Source organism: Suricata suricatta, chromosome 1, assembly GCF_006229205.1.
Source record: "Suricata suricatta isolate VVHF042 chromosome 1, meerkat_22Aug2017_6uvM2_HiC, whole genome shotgun sequence".
Taxonomy (NCBI): domain Eukaryota; kingdom Metazoa; phylum Chordata; class Mammalia; order Carnivora; family Herpestidae; genus Suricata; species Suricata suricatta.
In genome coordinates, this window is record NC_043700.1 from 104966015 (window position 1) to 104984322 (window position 18308).

General features: G+C 35.0%; 1 long non-coding RNA gene across 1 annotated transcript in view; it reads left to right on the forward strand.

The window, feature by feature from the left end:
• The first annotated feature begins 1966 nt into the window (after positions 1 to 1966).
• Positions 1967 to 18308, forward strand: part of LOC115274961 — a 107335-nt gene continuing 90993 nt past the window's right edge. The window contains exon 1 of the long non-coding RNA XR_003901348.1: positions 1967 to 2022. This is a non-coding gene — a long non-coding RNA (uncharacterized LOC115274961). The remainder of the gene's footprint in view (positions 2023 to 18308) is intronic.

Here is an 18308-nt window from a genome sequence, read left to right on the forward strand (position 1 = left end):
GTAGACTGGATATTTAAGTTGTCACAAACGAAAAAACACAATCCTCAGTGAGTTTTTAATCTCAGAATTTAAAACGGATCAAAGCATCTTCCTGACAACTCAAATACTCTGCAGTGTTTACATATTTAGTGGTACCTTTCTTGGTGGAATGCATTTTTTCAACCATGAAACGTTGATGGCTGTTTCTTATTATGACCCTACAAGGTCAGTTTAATTCCATTTGGGATATTAGCTGATTTAAGAAAACATTATTTCAACATTATACTGGGATCTTAAAGACAAAAAGGAAATACATACTATATAAAAATATTGAGGTAGATTCTAAGGTCAGAGATGTCCAGAAATGGGTAGATTAATTAGATAATCTGGATTAAAAAATATTCTGCTAGAGTCACTCATTTATTTACAAAGCTTCCCAATTGGCTCCACCCTTAGCTGGTGGACAGATTTGATCTCTTTAAAATATCTAAGCTCTTCTTAATCTATTGACATCAACTCCTTGGCAAGTGTTTTTGTTTGTTTCTTTTCACCCGTGACTTTCAGAAGGGTACACCCCTGGGAGGAATGGTAGCTATTATATTCTGAGCTGTTTTTCTTGTGCCATATATTTTTTCACAAAGGTATCCCTATGACTCAACTTAGAAGAGAGGATAGGCTTTTAGGTGTTTCTGTTCTATATGCTTTATAGGACTTGGAAGATTAAATGAGTTCATATACATGAAGTGCTTGGGATTTTTTTTTAGGATTTTAATGCCTAACACATTGTAAGTGCTATATGTCTTAGCCATTATTAACATTATATTGTTATCTTTACTATTAATTGCTTGGCTCAGTTGCTGGTGAATATTCCCTACAATGTCAATATAATTTACTCATTCTCAAGCATATCACTGTAGTATCAAATAACTATCAAAATAATATTGAGTTTTAATTTTAGTCCCAATGCAGAAGGTAATTTTTAAAAATACTTTTAAATCATGAAATGTAACATACATACAGAATAGTACACAAAATAAAAGTATAGCGTAACAATTTATTGCAAAGTGACACCCATGTAATCCATTTGGGTAGAGACACAGTATGTTGTCACCTCCGTAGAAACTCCCTGCTACACCCCCTCTTGATCTGTGCTCCCTCTACCTGTCTTAAAGTCAATATCCTAACTAATATTGAAATCATTTGTTTTTCTTTATAGATAAACTCACGTACATGTCCATAATACCCATAGTTTAGTTTTGTCTATTTGGAAAACTTCAGATAAATTGAGTGGGCATAAATTCTTTTGTTTCTGACTTCATCTCAATAGATTCATTTGTAAAAATAGTTCATGTTAATTGCCTGAGTGTAATTTATTTTCATTGTTGCATAGAATGCCTTTGAGTGATATACTATAATTTGTCATTTCCCATTGTGCTGGTTCCAGGTTTTTGGTATTCTGAACAATGTTGCCGTGAACATTCTTGAACATATCTCTTGAAGCACGTGTGCACATATTATTGTTGACTGTATATCTAGGAGTGGAAATGGTGGGTCACAGGATCTATATCTTCAGATTTAAAAGCTCATTCTAAATTGCCTTCCATGTTACTTTTACTAATATTGCTCCTGCCATCAGTGTTAGAATTCTCAATGCTAAACATCCTTTCAAATACTGATATTTATTGGATATTTTTATTCTGCAGATCATGCAGTATCTCACAGTGTCTTTAATTTCCATTCCTCTCGTTACTATTACGTTCATATTCATAGTTAAATTAACATAGTCTAATTTATCAACTTTTTTTCATGGTTTTCTCAGATTCCATCTGAGAAGTATTCCCTACCCCAAGGTCATGAGTGTATTCTCTAATATTATTTTCTGGATGCTATTAAAATTTGCCTTTCACATTTTTGTATATGGCATAAGGTAAAGGTCAATTTTTATTTTTCCTCCATATGGGCAGCCAATTGTCTCAGCATAAATTGTGGAAAAGATCACCTGTCCCTGCTGTTTTGCAGTGCCAATCAACTGTACATAAATAAGTGAGTGTTTCTTGGCCTCTCTGTTCTGTTTCATAGGCCTATTTATCTATTCACTGCCAATACCACTTTGTTTTAAATAGTGTAGTTCTATATCCATCTTGGTATCAGGATAATTTTTGCTTTCATTCTTTTTATACACCTTTCAAATCAGCTTGTCAAATGCTATAAAATCAAATAAAGCAAGAGCCTGCTAGGATTTTTACTGAGGTTGCATTGAATCTATAAACAGTTTGAATGTACTGATTAATGTCCAACATAGGGAGTTTTTCTAAAAAATTATAATACATTTTACATTAATTAGTCAGGGACCACACTGTAGATTTTGACTCATTAAAATTTCTTGAAATTTGCTTAATTTGTGGCTCAGAAGAAGGTTAATTTTTATACATGAATTATATGTCCTTAAAAAGGATGCCTATTTTGCACTTAATTGAATTCAGTGTTCTGCATCTGTTAATGAGGTCAAGCTTGTTAATAATATTGTTCGAATTTTCAAAGTTCTTATTGATATTTTGTCTGTTTATCCTAATATTTACTAAGAAATATGTTAGAGTCTTCATTTATGATTGTATGTTTGTCTAAGTCTCCTTGTAGTACTGTCAGTTTTGGTTTTATGTATCATGAGGCTATGCCGTGATGTGTATACAAATTGTTATATTATTATATTTGCCTGGCATATTTCAGTTTTAGAAAATACGAGGGAAAAACACAGTTGGATATAAGTTTCATGATTTATCATTATAAAGTGCGCTGTTTAATCTCTAGTAATGCTTTTTACCTTCAAATCTACTGTTTCGTATTAATTTAGTTAACATTGTGTTTTTTTGGTTAGAGTTGGATGACACAACTTATGTTTTTACTCTCAAATTTCTGGATCTTCTTGCCTTAGTCATGTCTGTTATACCACATAATTAAAAAAGTTGAACCTGACAAACTTCACTTCTTCCTTGGAATTAGGTTATTTTTCATTCAATGTAAATACTAACCTGTTTGAGTTTAAATCCAGATATGCGTTGCAGGTGTTCACCCAAGAAAAGCTAGTGCCTCTGGACACTAACCCCTTTCTTCTAACTCCACAAAACTTTTGGAAGCACTGTTCAGCTTCTTAGCCACTGAATTTCCCCTTCTGAATTTACCAAATCCCCCAGAAAATAAGTAGTTTCAAATGCCAGGCTCATCCCCTTGGCCTCAGTCCTCCCTAGATCCTGGCCTGGTGATTCTTCACTGTCTTTTGGCTTTCTGATGCCTTGGAGAATATATAAATATATAGTTGTTGTTGTTGTTGAGGTTTTCTAGCTTACTGTTTATCTAAGTTACCTTCTTTGTCATTGCTGGCTTCTGCGACAATCATGTTTTAAATTTTTTTAAATGTTTTTATTTATTTTTGAGAGAGAGAGACACACACACAGCATGAGCAGGGGAGGGTTAGAGAGAGAGGGAGATACAGAATCCGAAGACAAGCTCCAGACTCTGAGCTAGCTGTCAGCACAGAGCCTGACACGGAGCTTAAACCCACAAACTGTGAGATCATAACCTGAGCCAAAGTCAGATGCTTAACCCACTGAGCCACCCAGGTGCCCCGTTACAACCATGTTTTAAAAAGTCTTGTATAGAATGTACTTAATTTAGTCATTAGAAACTATCTGAATATCAGAGGAAAATGACATAAAATTGGAATTGTTTTTTAGAGAATTGCAATAAGTTACGATTCTTTTGCAATCTTAAAACTATAGTAGCCCCACTCAAAGTTCTGAGATAGTCTATACTCAGTCAGGAATACAGTTTAAGATCATAGTATGATGACAAATACAGAAATCAGTGTCATAATACAATCTTAGCAGCCTGGTGAAAATCTGAAGTGCATTGTGTTTATTCTCAGGATGTAACCAATTAATTCCTTATAAATAAAATGTACAGTGATGTTACATGTTTCACTGTGTGAATTATTGCAAGTGGATCTTTTGTGAGGAGTTCTTTAATTTGAAGCCCATCTGCCTTTCCTAATTATTCTACTAAAACTTACATTATAAAATTTCTCTAAGCATTTAATTTATACATGTTTAATGTTATTTGAGTAACAGACCAATAAACATTTTATAGTGGATATGCCAGTTGTGTTTTCTGCTTGTGTTTAGCAAAATTTAAGTAGGTGTTTTCCCTCCCATTCTAGGACATATCTTTATTGATATAGAGCTTTAAATGAAATATTAACATATTTCATTCTGAGAAATGATACCTATGTTTGGACAGGTCCAAAATAAAAGAATTGTTCAAAATATTTAAGAGTGACAAAAATGTAGGCTGAATAGTATATATTCAACATTTTCTTAAAGTACCCAATGTATTTAACCCAACTGTTAATTACAGATGCATTTATCAAAACCTTTCAGAGAGAAAACCCTGTTGCAATAATCCTGCTTTACCTTTCAGAGGTGCTTACATTATCAGTGTTATCTTATGGGCTCTAGCAAAGATACCTTTTCCTTTGCTGGGATAAGTCCAAGTTATTTTTTTAGCATGGGCTTTGGAGTTCGACCAGTTTGGGTTTCTATCCAGATTCTGCCATTGGCCAACTTGATTTTGGGTTCCTTAACAAAAATCTGTTTCCTTACTTTTTAAAATGGAGAAATCTTTGTGTGAAGGGTCCAGAAAAAGAAAACACTGAGTTAGAACAACCTTCACAAATTACAGAATATTGATTTTAGACAACCTGAGGTTTATATACTTTCTCTGTTACACAGTTTAAATATAGATATGTGTAAAAGAGCTTTGGGGTTACCTTGCATTTTACTTGGATTAAAGGTTTACATATGTTAGTATATATGGTATATAGTATATAATATAGTATATATCTATTATAGAAATGCCTTGTTCATAGTTTTCTCTCTAACTTAATGTCTTATTTATTTGTTTGTGTGTTTATTATTTATTTATTTATTTAATTTATGGCGTGCTCTTGGTTGTGGGGGGTAGATTCCCATGATTTATCGCTTACACACAACACCCAGTGCTCATCCCAACAAGTGTCCTCCTCAACGCCCATCACCCACATCCCCCCTCTCCCTCCTATCAACCCTCAGGTTTTTCTCTGCATTCAAGAGTCTCTTCTGGTTTGCCTCCCTCTCTGTTTGAAACTATTTTTTTCCTTTCCTTTCCCCCATGGTTCTCTGTTAAGTTTCTCAATTTCCACATATGAGTGAAAATATATGATTTCTGTCTTTCTCTGACTGATTTATTTCACTTAGCATAATACCCTCCAGTTCCAGCAAATGGCAGGATTTCATTCTTTTTCATTGTCAAGTAGTATTCTATTGTACAATCCATGCTCATGGATTAGAAGGACAAATATTGTTAAGATGTCAATACTACCCAAAGCAGTCTACACATTCAATGCACTCCCGATCAAAATGCACTGGCATTCTTCTCAAAGTTGGAACAAACAATCCTAAAATTTGTATGGAACCACAAAAGAGCTTGAATAGCCAAAGTTATGTTGAAAAAGAAAACCAAAGCAGGAAGCATTACAACCCCGGATTTAAGCCTCTACTATGAAGCTGTAACCATCGAGACATTTTGGTATTGGCACAAGAACAGACACACAGATCAATGGAATAGAATAGAGAACCCAGAATTAGACCCACAAATGTATGGCCAACAAATCTCTGACAAAGCAGGAAACAGTATCCAGTGGAAAAAAGACAGTCTCTTTAGCAAATGGTGCTGGGAGAGCTGGACAGCAACATGCACAAGGATGAACCTGGATCACTTTCTTACACCATACACAAACATAAACTCAAAATGGATGAAAGACCATGAAATGTGAGACAGGAAACCATCAAAACTCTGGAGGAGAAAACAGGCAACAAACACTTTGACCTTGGCTGCAACAATACCTTTCTCAACACATCTCCAAAGGCAAGGGAAATAAAATAAAAAATGAACTATTGGGACCTCATCAAGATAAAAAGCTTCTGCAGGGCGAAGGAAAGAATCAACAAAACTAAAAGGCTACCAACAGAATAGGAGAAGATATTTGCAAATAACATATTGGATAAAGGGTTATTATCCAAAATCTATGAAGAACTTAGCACCCAAAAACCAATAATCCAGTGAAGAAATGGACAGAAGACATGAATAAACACTTCTCTACAGAAAACATCCAGATGGCCAACAACCACATGAAAAGATGCTCAACATCACATATCATCAAGGAAATACAAATAAAATCACATTGAGATACTACCTCACACTGGTCAGAGTGGCTAAAATTAATAGCTCTGGAAACAACAGTTGCTGGCGAGGATGTAGAGAAACGGGAACCCTCTTGCACTGTTGGTGGGAATGCAAACTGGTGCAGCTACTCTGGAAAACAGTGTGGAGGTTCCTCAAAAAATTAAAAATAGAACTATCCAATGACCCAACAATAGCACTATGAGGAATTTATCTAAAGAATCCAAAGGATAAGGAGTGCTGATTCATAGGGGCACATGTACCCCAATACTTATAGCAGTGCTTCCAACAATAGCCAAATTATGGAAAGAGCTCAAATGTCCATCAACAGATAAAGGGATAAAGAAGATGTGGTTTATATATACAATGGATCACTGACTTAATGTTAAAAGAAGCAATGTGGTAGGGGATTTAATCAGGAAATCTCAGGCAGCTATTAGTTTAGAGTAGAGGTCCGCAGATTACACCTTGTAGGCCAAGTTTGGCCCTCACCCTGTATTTGTAGTAAAGTTTTATTGGAAGCAACCACTCCCTTTTGTTTAAGTATTATCCAGGGCTACTTTTGTGTTCCAGTGGCAGTGTTGAATAGTTTTGATGGAGACTGTATAACCTGCAGAGCTTGAAATATTTACTATCTGACCCTTTGCAGAAAAAGTTTGCCAAGCCTCATTTAGAGGATAAGAATTGAAGAAAATAGATTGAGGGCTGGTTCTGTACACGTTCATTTAAAATTTTTTTAATTTTTATTTTTGAGAGAGAGAGACACACACAGAATGCAAACAGGGGAGGGGCAGAGAGAGAGAGTGAGAGACAGAATCTGAAGCAGGCTCCAGGCTCTGAGCTGTCAGCATAGAGCCTGACATGGGGCTTGAACCCATGAATCATGAGATCATGATCTGAGCCAAAGTTGGGCACTTAATGGATTGGGACATCCAGGCACCCCTAGTTCTGTACTCTTTTAGTGGATCCCCTATTAATTTATTCCTTTCAGTGTTTGCCCTTTCTTTTTTTCTCCCAAGCAGAAGTAGTAAACCAGACTGAACTCTTCTTCCCTCCATTTTCCTAGAAAAATGAATCTGATCAGTTACTAATACCTTACTATTAGTTAGTTTATGTGTGATTAACTGCTCTTAGGAGCGGTTTTGTTTAAAAAAAAACAAATTAAGGGGAGCTTTTTTTAAAAGGATGAATCTGTGAATAGCAGAACTTCTGACTACTTGGCCTCTGGCAGGGGTGGATTTTAAGCCATCAACAAGATCTTGGTACATTCAGGTAGGCAAGCTATTATTTCACTTTAGTGGTCGGGTATGTTTCTATATCATTGCCATATTTGTGTGCGTGTGTGTGTGTGCGCACCTAGTATTTCCATCTCTGTATATATCTCCATCTCTGTAAGTATATAATTATCTATCTATCTATCTATCTATCTATCTATCTATCTATCTATCTCTTTATTTTGGTTCATAGGCTTACTTATGAATTTCTCAATACTTATTTCCATGCATCTGAAAACTGGTCTAACTGTCTTTAGTTAGAGATTTAGCTTATAACCAAAGAACTATACATATAGTGGTCAATAATGTAGTTAATATGGTTTTGATAATTTTACATTATGTTTACATTTTTACACAGTGGTTATTCAGATCCCAAATAAGTAGCAATTTGTAACAGATGAACATTGTTTTAAGCAATATAGTAATACTTTTAGTTAACATGCTTATTTATTACTTACTACGTGCCAATACCTACTGTTCCAGGCACTTTATATATATATTTACTCATTTTAGATCTCACAATAACCCTTGGGGTGAATTCTGTGTTTATCAGCCTCTAGACTACCTGGCTGGTAAATGGAGGAATCAGAATTAAATCCTAGGAAATCTGGCTCTGAAGTCCCTGATGTTAGGCATTGTGCTGTACTGCCTATTGACACATATGCTCAAGATTAATATTTGCTAAAAAAATTACATCAAAGTATTCCTTTGAGTAATTAATTCCTCCAACAAACTTAAAATAAAATTTAATTTATACAAATGATATAAAATCTCAGACATAATTTGTTTTATAAAAAATATTGTTTTGTGAAATAAATACTGGTCTCCTTTACCCATCCAACTTTTTAAGCAGATTTTTTACTTTTCTTGTATTTTTTTATTTATATGTGCAGCATCTTTTAATGAAATCCAGAAAGGGAAAGCTAAACCAAACGTCAATACACCTTTGCCAGGGTTAAGATGAAAGACTCCGGGGTGTTTTGTACTGAATGACGCATAGGGATTTACTGCTGTTCTCCTGGCTGCTTCTTTATCTCTCAATGTATGTCTTAAGTTGGAAATGCACACAGGTACCCCAGAGTCATCTGTTGAGTCATATGCTAAGCTTTTCTCAGGATTGCCCTTGAGCTGAAAACAATATCGAGTGTTGTGTAAAGATGAGACATGGTATAGTAGAAAGAACATTGGATTTGAAGTCTCAAAAGCTGGGTTCAGAATCAGATTCTCATCAATTACTAGCTAGCTTTATAACTTTGTGAAAATTACTCAGCATCCAAGTTTCAGTCAACATACTGGGAAATGGGGGCAATAATATCTATATCATATGATTATTTCTGAGGATTAAGGAACATGGCAAGTCAAAGTGTGTCCTATATATTAATTAAATTTTAAATTGCATTTTATTCTGCTTTTAAGATCTTGATGAAGACAGCACATACATATCAAATGGATTTGTGTTTGTAAATTACAAACTACATAACTCCTCATTTTTCTTGCATTACTTTATTTAAATATATGTTTTATTTGGCAATATCATGCCACACATGTCAAAAAATGATAACAATGAGGAAAACCTAACCACTTCCAAGATTAGTTTTGCTCAGAGTAATAGATCTCAGGTTCTGTAATAACCAGATGGAAGCCTGTTACAAATGTATTTTTCTTTACTTCTCACTTAAAATGAAGAAACTAGTCACTGTCTCAAGACAGTCATGTGTAATGTCTTTACCTCCTATGGAATTTGTATGATACAAATGGAAGCTATTTTAGAGACATCACATATTGGGTAGTTTTTATGTCCAAAGAGATAAGATTCTTTACAGACTTATTAAGTGCTTAATTTTCATCACAACCTCATTGTATAACCAGAAAATATAATATTCTGTGTTGCAATTAAGTTAAAAAATTCAAGTGGCAAATTTATTTTTAAGGAAACATTCCAGATGACTATAATACTTGATCTCTGTGCTGTGTGTGTTCATGGGTGTTTGGCTTAGTGAATAGCAGATTAAGAATGATTTCATTTTAAACTGTGGTTGTGAAAATATGGAAAGAAAATCAATGTCTAATGACCACAGATTTATGGGAGAAAAACTTTATCAGAATAAAATATTCTGATGTGATATTCTCAGAATTGCTAACTCTGACATGCACCAATGAAATGAAGTCATCGTCATCGAGATCTCTCTCTCTCTCTCTCTCTCTCATTTTTCTGTATAATAAGCAAAGAGTAAATAAAGGTTATAACTACTCATTCAGAAAGGAGCCTTTCTAGAATTCCTTGGAACTGACTCTTTGCAGAATTTCTACTGTTGTTAATTCATGAGGTTGCCATGAAAAGAAAAATAATGTCTGGTTGTTAATGCAGCAGTGCAACTTTACTTAAGAGAATCTTTGTTGTTTGACAGAAACAGGGCATTTGTCACTAATAAGTTTTGTAATGACTTAACATGCCAGTTGCAAGGTGTTACAAAGCTAAACAGGCCATATATAGTTCCCTTGCGGGAGGGCTATGATTGTGTTTACAGCTAAAATCTCTACAAGAAACAGGTATGTCTCCAAGAGGCTAAAACATTAACCTTATCATCTTTTGCTGGGAGCTATGGTAATTTGTAAAATTATCTTTTTCAGAAATTTGTTTGCATCCAAAAACGGGGAAAGGGCTATGTGCTGTTGAACCTCCATCAGTCATTAAATTACTTGTAATCAGGAGATGAAGAAGTCTGAAATGCCTTTTCTTAGAATTAGCCAAAATAATGAAAGTCTAATAGATAAAGTTCAGTGCTGTAATCTTTGCTTTAAGGATGGCTCCCCATAAAATGAGATCATCTTGGCTCATGTTAGACTTAGTAATTCAATTCCCAGCATTGGATATTTCAGATATTCTGTGTGTATTCTCTATTTTTATAGTATAAAAGTTTTTTTTTTTTAATGATGTATATTGCTTTTGCAGGGATTCCTGCCAGGCTATTCTTTAGCTTTCCATAAATTTAAAGGGACCATATAACAGCTTAACACATGTAATAAACAGACTGTATATGGAAATAATTTTATGATTTGCAGCAACTAAAAGTTTATCTTAAAAAGTTCTGTTTTAGGTTTGCAAAGCAAACGAATCATTAGATGATTTAAGACCCCGTGGTAATGATGATTTAAATAAAAACTTTAATGTAAACCTTCTGTTCCAATATTCATTCACTTTTCCTTCAAGCTAAGAGGGAAATATGGACTATGTACTGCGGACAGTGTTTAATAAGACAAAATACCTCTTTTTAAAATGATTTTGTTTACGTTTGTAAAAGAGGATACTCCTATAACTGACACAGGAGTAGAGAAGCAGCAAGTCAGACAGCTTTTATGGGCTGTGCCATCCTGAGTTTGCATTTGTAACTTGCAGGTTCACATTTGTTTGGGTCCAGGTTTTTGTATAACTTCTTCTTAAGTTTATTTATATAATTTGTTCCTCCTGGTGCCTGGGGTCATTTATTACACCTATTAACTTCTCTCTCTGCACAAAGTCTGCCAGAATTCCTTAACGACTGTCCTCTAGTCTGTTTCTTCTCTTTTTAAATTTAAGATCGAGGATTTGCTGGCACAATGTGTTTTGAGCCTGCTTTGCTGCTGGCCGGGTTCTTTCTCTGTGCAAAAATAGAGGTACATGTAATTGACCAAACTTTGTGTGTTGAAACGCTTTTCAGAAATATAAAACTCTCAAAAATATTTTTTAAACCGTATGTTCAATATTAGCTGGAAGAGACTCTCAGTATTAAATTGATTGATTTCTCTTCTAAGGGTAGTTTTTCATTTTGTATAATTTACATCCTGCTCATGGGTTGGACATTCTTTTACTATCATACTTTTGCTTTTCTTAAGAAAACGTAGGCTGGGAAATCTTCCTTTTAACCCATCTTTGGCAATGAGGACCTGAAGCTTAATTATTAGAATCCCTGTTTGTTCAAATCTCTCTCTTTCCTAACACAATTTCAAAAGCATTTAATCATGTTGAGTAGAATAATTTCATTAAAATGTAATTTAAAACAAAACAAGACTGTGCAGTAGACTCTATTAAATGTTGGAGGCAATTTTAAAATTACATCTTGGGGACACCAAATTAACTGGTTGAAAAAAAGAAGCACTCTAATGTTAAGTAACAATTGAAAATTATTTCACTAAATTTAATTAATGCTGTTTTAAGAAAGTTATGTCAAGGCATTGAAAATGGTCATGCCAATACAAATTTTTATAGACTCAGCCACATTTTGAAACTTTTAAGTATTAAAATTCCAATTTGTTGGCCTTTAACACAGTACCCTGAAAGGATCCTGTCTAAAAGGTCTATATATACTTTGTTTTTGAGGAATTTAATAAAAATTAGCCCTCCATTTTTTGAACTTAGTAAAGCAGCTATATGCTAGGTAATTGGAGCTTTTTCAGTCAGGTATTCTGTAATTTGGGATTATTTGTATCGGGTCTCATTTCTTACAGAAAAAAAAATGTTCAGTTGTCAGTGTAATCTGTACTTTTAATGTTTCCCACAAATTTTCATTGATGTTTAAAAAGCTAATGACTAAAGATGAGAAACTTATAAAGATACACTGCAGCAATTTATTTGTTTTTATTTATTTTTAATGTTTGTTTATTTTTGAGAGAGAGAGAGAGAGAGAGAGAGAGAGAAAGAGAGGGAGGGAGAAAGCATGAGCAGGGGAGGGACAGAGAGAGGGAGACATAGAATCAGAAGCAGGCTCCAGGTTCTGAGCTGTTAGCATAGAGCCCGATGTGGGACTTGAACCCATGAACCGTGAGATCATGACCTGAACTAAATGAAGTCAGATGCTTAACCGAATGAGCCACCCAGGCGCCCCTGAAGCAATTTATTTTATGTCCAAGTTCAACTTCTTTTATGTGAGGTGTTCTTTTTGATGTTCCAGAGATTGATTCGTACACCTCACCCAAGGAATACCCTACGGGTTTCTTCTAACTTAGAATTTCATGATTACCACAAAACAATTTTTTGAGGAAAAACTGAACTTGCATTGTGGATTATATATACTACATAAATAAAGAGTGTAGGAATCATGTACATATATTAACTGTACTCTTTTTCAAACTTCTAGTTTTCTGGGATGGGTGTCTATAATAAGAGGCATGTGAATAAAAATGTAAAACTGAAAATAAAAGACTATTAGTTAATAGGGACTATTGTTCACCAAAATTTGTTCTCTCCTTCTCTAATAATGGAATTGGAGCTAAGGTAAACTAAGGACCATCTAACACTAGCTAAACTATATACTACACATCCTTTTTTCTCTGAGCTAGAGATGTCCATGTGTCTAATTCTTACCACAGGTATATGAGAGGTTAGGTGTGACCCTTCTGAGCTTGAGTCTTAAGGCATTTCTAATACACTGAAAAACAGATGTATCTGCAACCCAGCTTCATCCAGGCAGGAGCGGAAAATGCTTAGGGGATAGTGAAGTAACAAGGTGGGGGATAAATGGTTCATAGACCATGTGAATTAGAGACATGTGTCAACCTAAAATACCATCACCATTAACCTAGTTGTTATGTCAACAGAAGCCTCACTCTGACTAACCTTTGGCTAGGAGTACCAGGAGCTTAATTATTAGAATTTCTATTTGTTCAAGTCTTTCTCTTTCTTGAGCAGATCTTGGGATGGCTCACAAACTCTTCTCAGGAGCTGTTGTAATTGCCCCTCTACAGATGCTTGAGCTGATCTTTTTGATCTGGCTTTAGTTCTGATGTCCTGTCATGTCTCCCACTTATAGGACGTTCATATAGCCTTGAAGCATGTGGATATTGCAGTGATATCTCTCTTACAAGCCAGAGTGGTCCTCATATCTTTCAAAGCATCATTCTTTCTGTGTTTGCTAAGTAAGCTTCTTTCCCAACACCGTTCCGATGATTTTAATTGACATCCCCATACTCATTTTACCCTGAAAGGGTAGACTTGTTAGTAATCTTGTATGTGACTCAGACATTCTATTCTATAGTTAGTTTGGGACCTGTTGCTGGGGAAGACCGATGGCCCCATGTCCCTCCTCACCATCAGCTAATGCCCCAGTGTAAAGCCTGAAAAGAGCTTCTCTTCTATCCTCAGGATTTATGTAGATGACGAGTAAACCCACAGTGGTGGGGGTTTTTCTGTTTGTTTTTATTTATTTATTTATTTTTTTTACTACTTTAGTAATTAAACTCACTCAAGAGCATCAGCAACTTTCTATGTAATTAATAATATTCCCAACCTCCTATTATTATTTCTCTCTTTAAAATTGTGTTACATTCTTACATATATCAAGATTAAACAAATAATTGACTCTCAATCCCCCTGAATGATAAGCTTCTCTTCATAGTGACTAGGAGGAATAAAGATGCAGCAAATGGAAAATCAGACTTCAAAGTCAAGATATAGACACGATCCCCATCCTTCCACTTACTTATGTTTGACTCTACGTAAGTCAATTAATATTTATTAGTCTCTGTTTCTTCACCTATAAAATTGCTATTGTTAATACCTGTACCCAGAATAGGTGTACATCATGAAATCACAGCCTACATTCTGACTTGGATTTAGAATTAGATCTCTTCAGCCACACATCTATTTCTTTCTTTTCTCATTTCTTTTTCCTTTCCTTTTCATTTCATTTCTTTTCTTTTTCTTCTTTTCTTTTCTTTCTTCCCTTCTTTTTTCCTTCCTTCCTTCCATCCTTCCTTCCTTCCTTTCTTTCTTTAAGATTTTGGTGTGTGTGCGTTTTTTTTTAAAGTATTCTCTACTTTTAACGTGGGGTTCAAACACACAACCCTGACACCCAAAGTCGAATGTTCTACCAACTGAGCCAGCGAGGTGCCCCTGTACATCAATTTCTAGATCACTTGTTTTTTTTTTAATTCTTTTTAAATTTATTTTATTTATTTTTGAGAGACAGAGAGAGACAGCACAAGCAAGGGAGGTCGGAGAGAGAGGGAGACACAGAATCTGAAACAGGCTCAGGCTCTGAGCTAGGTGTCAGCACAGAGCCCTACGTGGGGCTCGAACCCAGGAACCATGAGATCATGACCTGAGCCAAAAACGGACGCTTAACTGACTGAGCCACCCAGGTACCCCTAGATCACTTGTTTTAAAAACTAAGTGATTTTGGGGGCACCTGGGTGGCTTAGTCGATTAAGTGGCCGACTTCAGCTCAGGTCATGACTTCACAGTTCGTGGGTTCGAGCCCTGCTTCAGGCTCTGTGCTGACAGCTCAGAGCCTGGAGCCTGCTTCTGATTGTGTCCCCCTCTCTCTCAGACTATCCCCCATTCACGCTCTGTGTTTCTCTCTCTTAAAAATAAATAAACGTTAAAAAAGAAAAAGAAAAACAAAAAAACTAAGTGATTTTTATGTGTAGAATAAAAGCATGTTTATTAGTTATTATATTGCAATTAAACTTTTGTCTAAATGAGAATAAATGACTTTTTAATATAGTTAATATTTCTATTCTTACTAATCTCTGTTGAATTATGTATAGTTTCCTGAAAAGGAGTTTGTTTTTAATTTTAGGAATGTTTTACTTTCACATTTTTTTGCCATTTTAATTTCTGTGTGTGTGTGTGTGTGTGTGTGTAGTGCATATTTTCACAGAAAACCTTGATGACTTTTGAAGACATTCTACTCTTGTTATTTGTTGAGCTTATTGTAGCACGTTCTGTTTTTATTTGGTATATGATTTCTGATCCCTAATCCTACATCAAGAGCTTTACAGGTCCTATTAGGTTTAGTAGAAATGAGGTGATGGTTCAAGGTATAGGATTTCCCATTTTGCAACATAGACTTTTTTTTTTTTTTTCAGAGGCCATATAGCTGAGCTACTAACCAAGATGAGTTGATTTAGCTTTCTTAATTTGAATCTACCCTGCTGCTCTCTTGGGAGGATATATTCTAAGAATATACTATACTAAGAGGTTTAGCAGGGAGGGAGCTGGCATTAAACACTTCTGTGAAGATCACATTGGAATCAATGATCTAATCCTGGTAGAAGTGAGTTATTGACTTCTTAATGTATAAGGGAGGCACTGACTCTTGAAGTTTGGTGCACTTTGCTTCTCCTCCGGGGAACAAGGATCTGCTAAAGCCTTAAGGAATGTAAGGAGTTACCTCTTATGGGAGGAGGAAGTTGGCTCTTTGAAAGTCACAAAGCAGGTCAGCATTTCTTCTGTGTTTTCAGTATTTAGCCTAAATATTTATGGTGTCATTGATAAAGGAAGCATTCGTTTTACATATATTGGCCCTTGTTTGAAGGCCCACAAGTATGGCAGTATCCCAGCAGGTGAAAGAAGAGAAATCCAGTCATAAGGTGTCTATAAACTTAGATGGCCTGTGGAGAAACAAAAATTGTCTGTCTTCCCCAGCTTAAGAATAATATATCAAAACTATTAATTCTTTTTCCAGATGAAAAATAACTTATTTTTTAAAAATGTTTATTTGTTATTGAGACAGAAACAGCATGAGTGGGGGAGGGGCAGAGAGAAAGGGAGACCCAGAATCCGAAGCAGGCTCCAGGCTCTGAGCTGCCAGCACAGAGCCTGAAGCGGGGCTCAAACTCACAAACAGTGAGATCATGACCTGAGCCAAAGTCAGATGCTCAACACCCAGGCACCCCGAAAAAGAACTTTATTTTCTGATTTGATAGAAAAAATATAGAAAATTCAAACAACCCATTCAGATTTATTTTTTTGGCAAACATGCACATACAGAGTGATATAATTTTATATAAGACTATATATATATTTATATATATTTATGTACTTACTATATAAAGTACATGTGCGTGTTTATGTATATGCTCATACTATACATCAATGGTTTGTAACTGAGGAATGTGCTTCTCTCCCTTAACCAACCGAGAATTGTGGACTCAGTGAGCCACTTTTAATTGTGGTCTGTGTAAAATCTCTTACGGCATACGGCAGCAAAAGGTTGAAAAGCATTTTCTCTATCTTGCTTTGTTACTAGAATTTATACTCAATGATCTTTAGAATTCTCCTTGTCAACAAATAAATCACCCTTTTAAGGCTGTATATTTGTTCATTGTATGGCTATACTTTAATCTATTTAATTACTATTCCACTGATGACCATTGTGATTGTTTTCATTTCCTTCTTGCTCCTATTATTAATAATGTTTTAAAGAACATTTTTGTTTAGACATCTGTTTGATTCTTTAATTCCTTGGGATATGCTATGAGAAGAAGGGTGTCAGGGACACAGAGATGACATTTAATGTTGATGTATATTGTAAGCGTGTCTTCCAGAAAGATCGTGTTAATTGTAACTCTCATCAACAATTTATGAGTGTGTGCGGAGTGTTGAAAATCTTTAAGATCGTTATTAGTGGACGAGGTGTTAAGTTGTAAACTGTTGTTTGCTTTTCCATTTTGAATTAATAATGAAGGTGTACAGTTGGTTAGGATTCCAGGCTCTAGAGTCTGACTATGTGAGTTCAAATCCTAGCTTTATCACTTAACAGCTTTTTGACCTTGTGCCAATTATTTAATCTTTCAATATCTTGGGTTACTTATCTGCAAAATGGTCATAATAATAATATTAAACTTGTAGGATTGTTGTGAGGATTAAATGTTTTAGTACACATAAAGCTCTTTCAACATTTCCTTGTAAACTTACTCTCAAATGTTAACTATTGGTATATTTTCATGTTATCTATATTTTGCTTTTACATTTTAAAGTGTATATTCTAGTTATTTGGTATATTCTGTTATGACATTCATCTTTTATTTATTTATTTTTGATAGAGCTCTTTTAGTATTACAGATATTAATTACTTGTCTGTGATACATGCTACAAGTATTTTGTTTGGCATTTCTTTGTACCATATAATGCTTTACCATTTAAGTAAGGAAATTTGCTCATCTTTTAAGATTTCTGTCTGAAAAAGCCTTCCTCATCCTAAAGATTATTTAAAATATGGGACGCCAAGGTGGCTCAGTTGGTTAAGCGTCAGGCTTCTGGGTTCGCCTCAGGTCATGATCTCAAGATTTATCGGTTCGAGCCCCACGCCGGGCTCTGTGCTGACAGCTAGCTAGCTCAAAGCCTGGAGCCTGCTTCAGGTTCTGTGTCTCCCTCTCTCTCTGACCCTTCCCTGCTCATGCTGTCTCTCTATTCTCTCAAAAAATAGATTTAAAAAGACATAAAAAATAATTCATATATGGTGTCTTAGAGGAATTTAATGATTTTATTTTTACATATAAGTCTTTAACTTATCTTGAATTGAATTTGATAACAGTAACGAGGAAAGTGTCCAACAAAAGCTTAACTTTTTGAGGATGAAAAAGTGATCAGTTTGAGCACTACAAGGACACACAAAATACTAGAACTACCAATCTTCCTTGTCAGGTAAAATCTAAATTTATCTTTTGGGAAATCTTTTTCATTATTTGAGGGAAAAATTTAATTTTTTCTTCTATTTCTTGCTCTCACTTTCTTTTAAGTTTCTCTTCTATTAGGAAAACAGCTGGCCTTGGGACTTCTATGAAAGCTGAACAGAGTCACTTCCTAGGAGTCAGTTATTCCCAGCATATCAGGATTCCACATTGAGAAAATGGATTTTTAAATGTTGGCTTTTTATAAGATTAAAATATTTCCACAATAGCAACTCCTACTAGAAACATTATTTGGACTAACAGTGCTAAAATAATTGCCAATGAAGATGAATGGATTTTACTACTAATTCCAGATCTTTTTGTAATTTGACTCCTGCTATGCATTGGCCA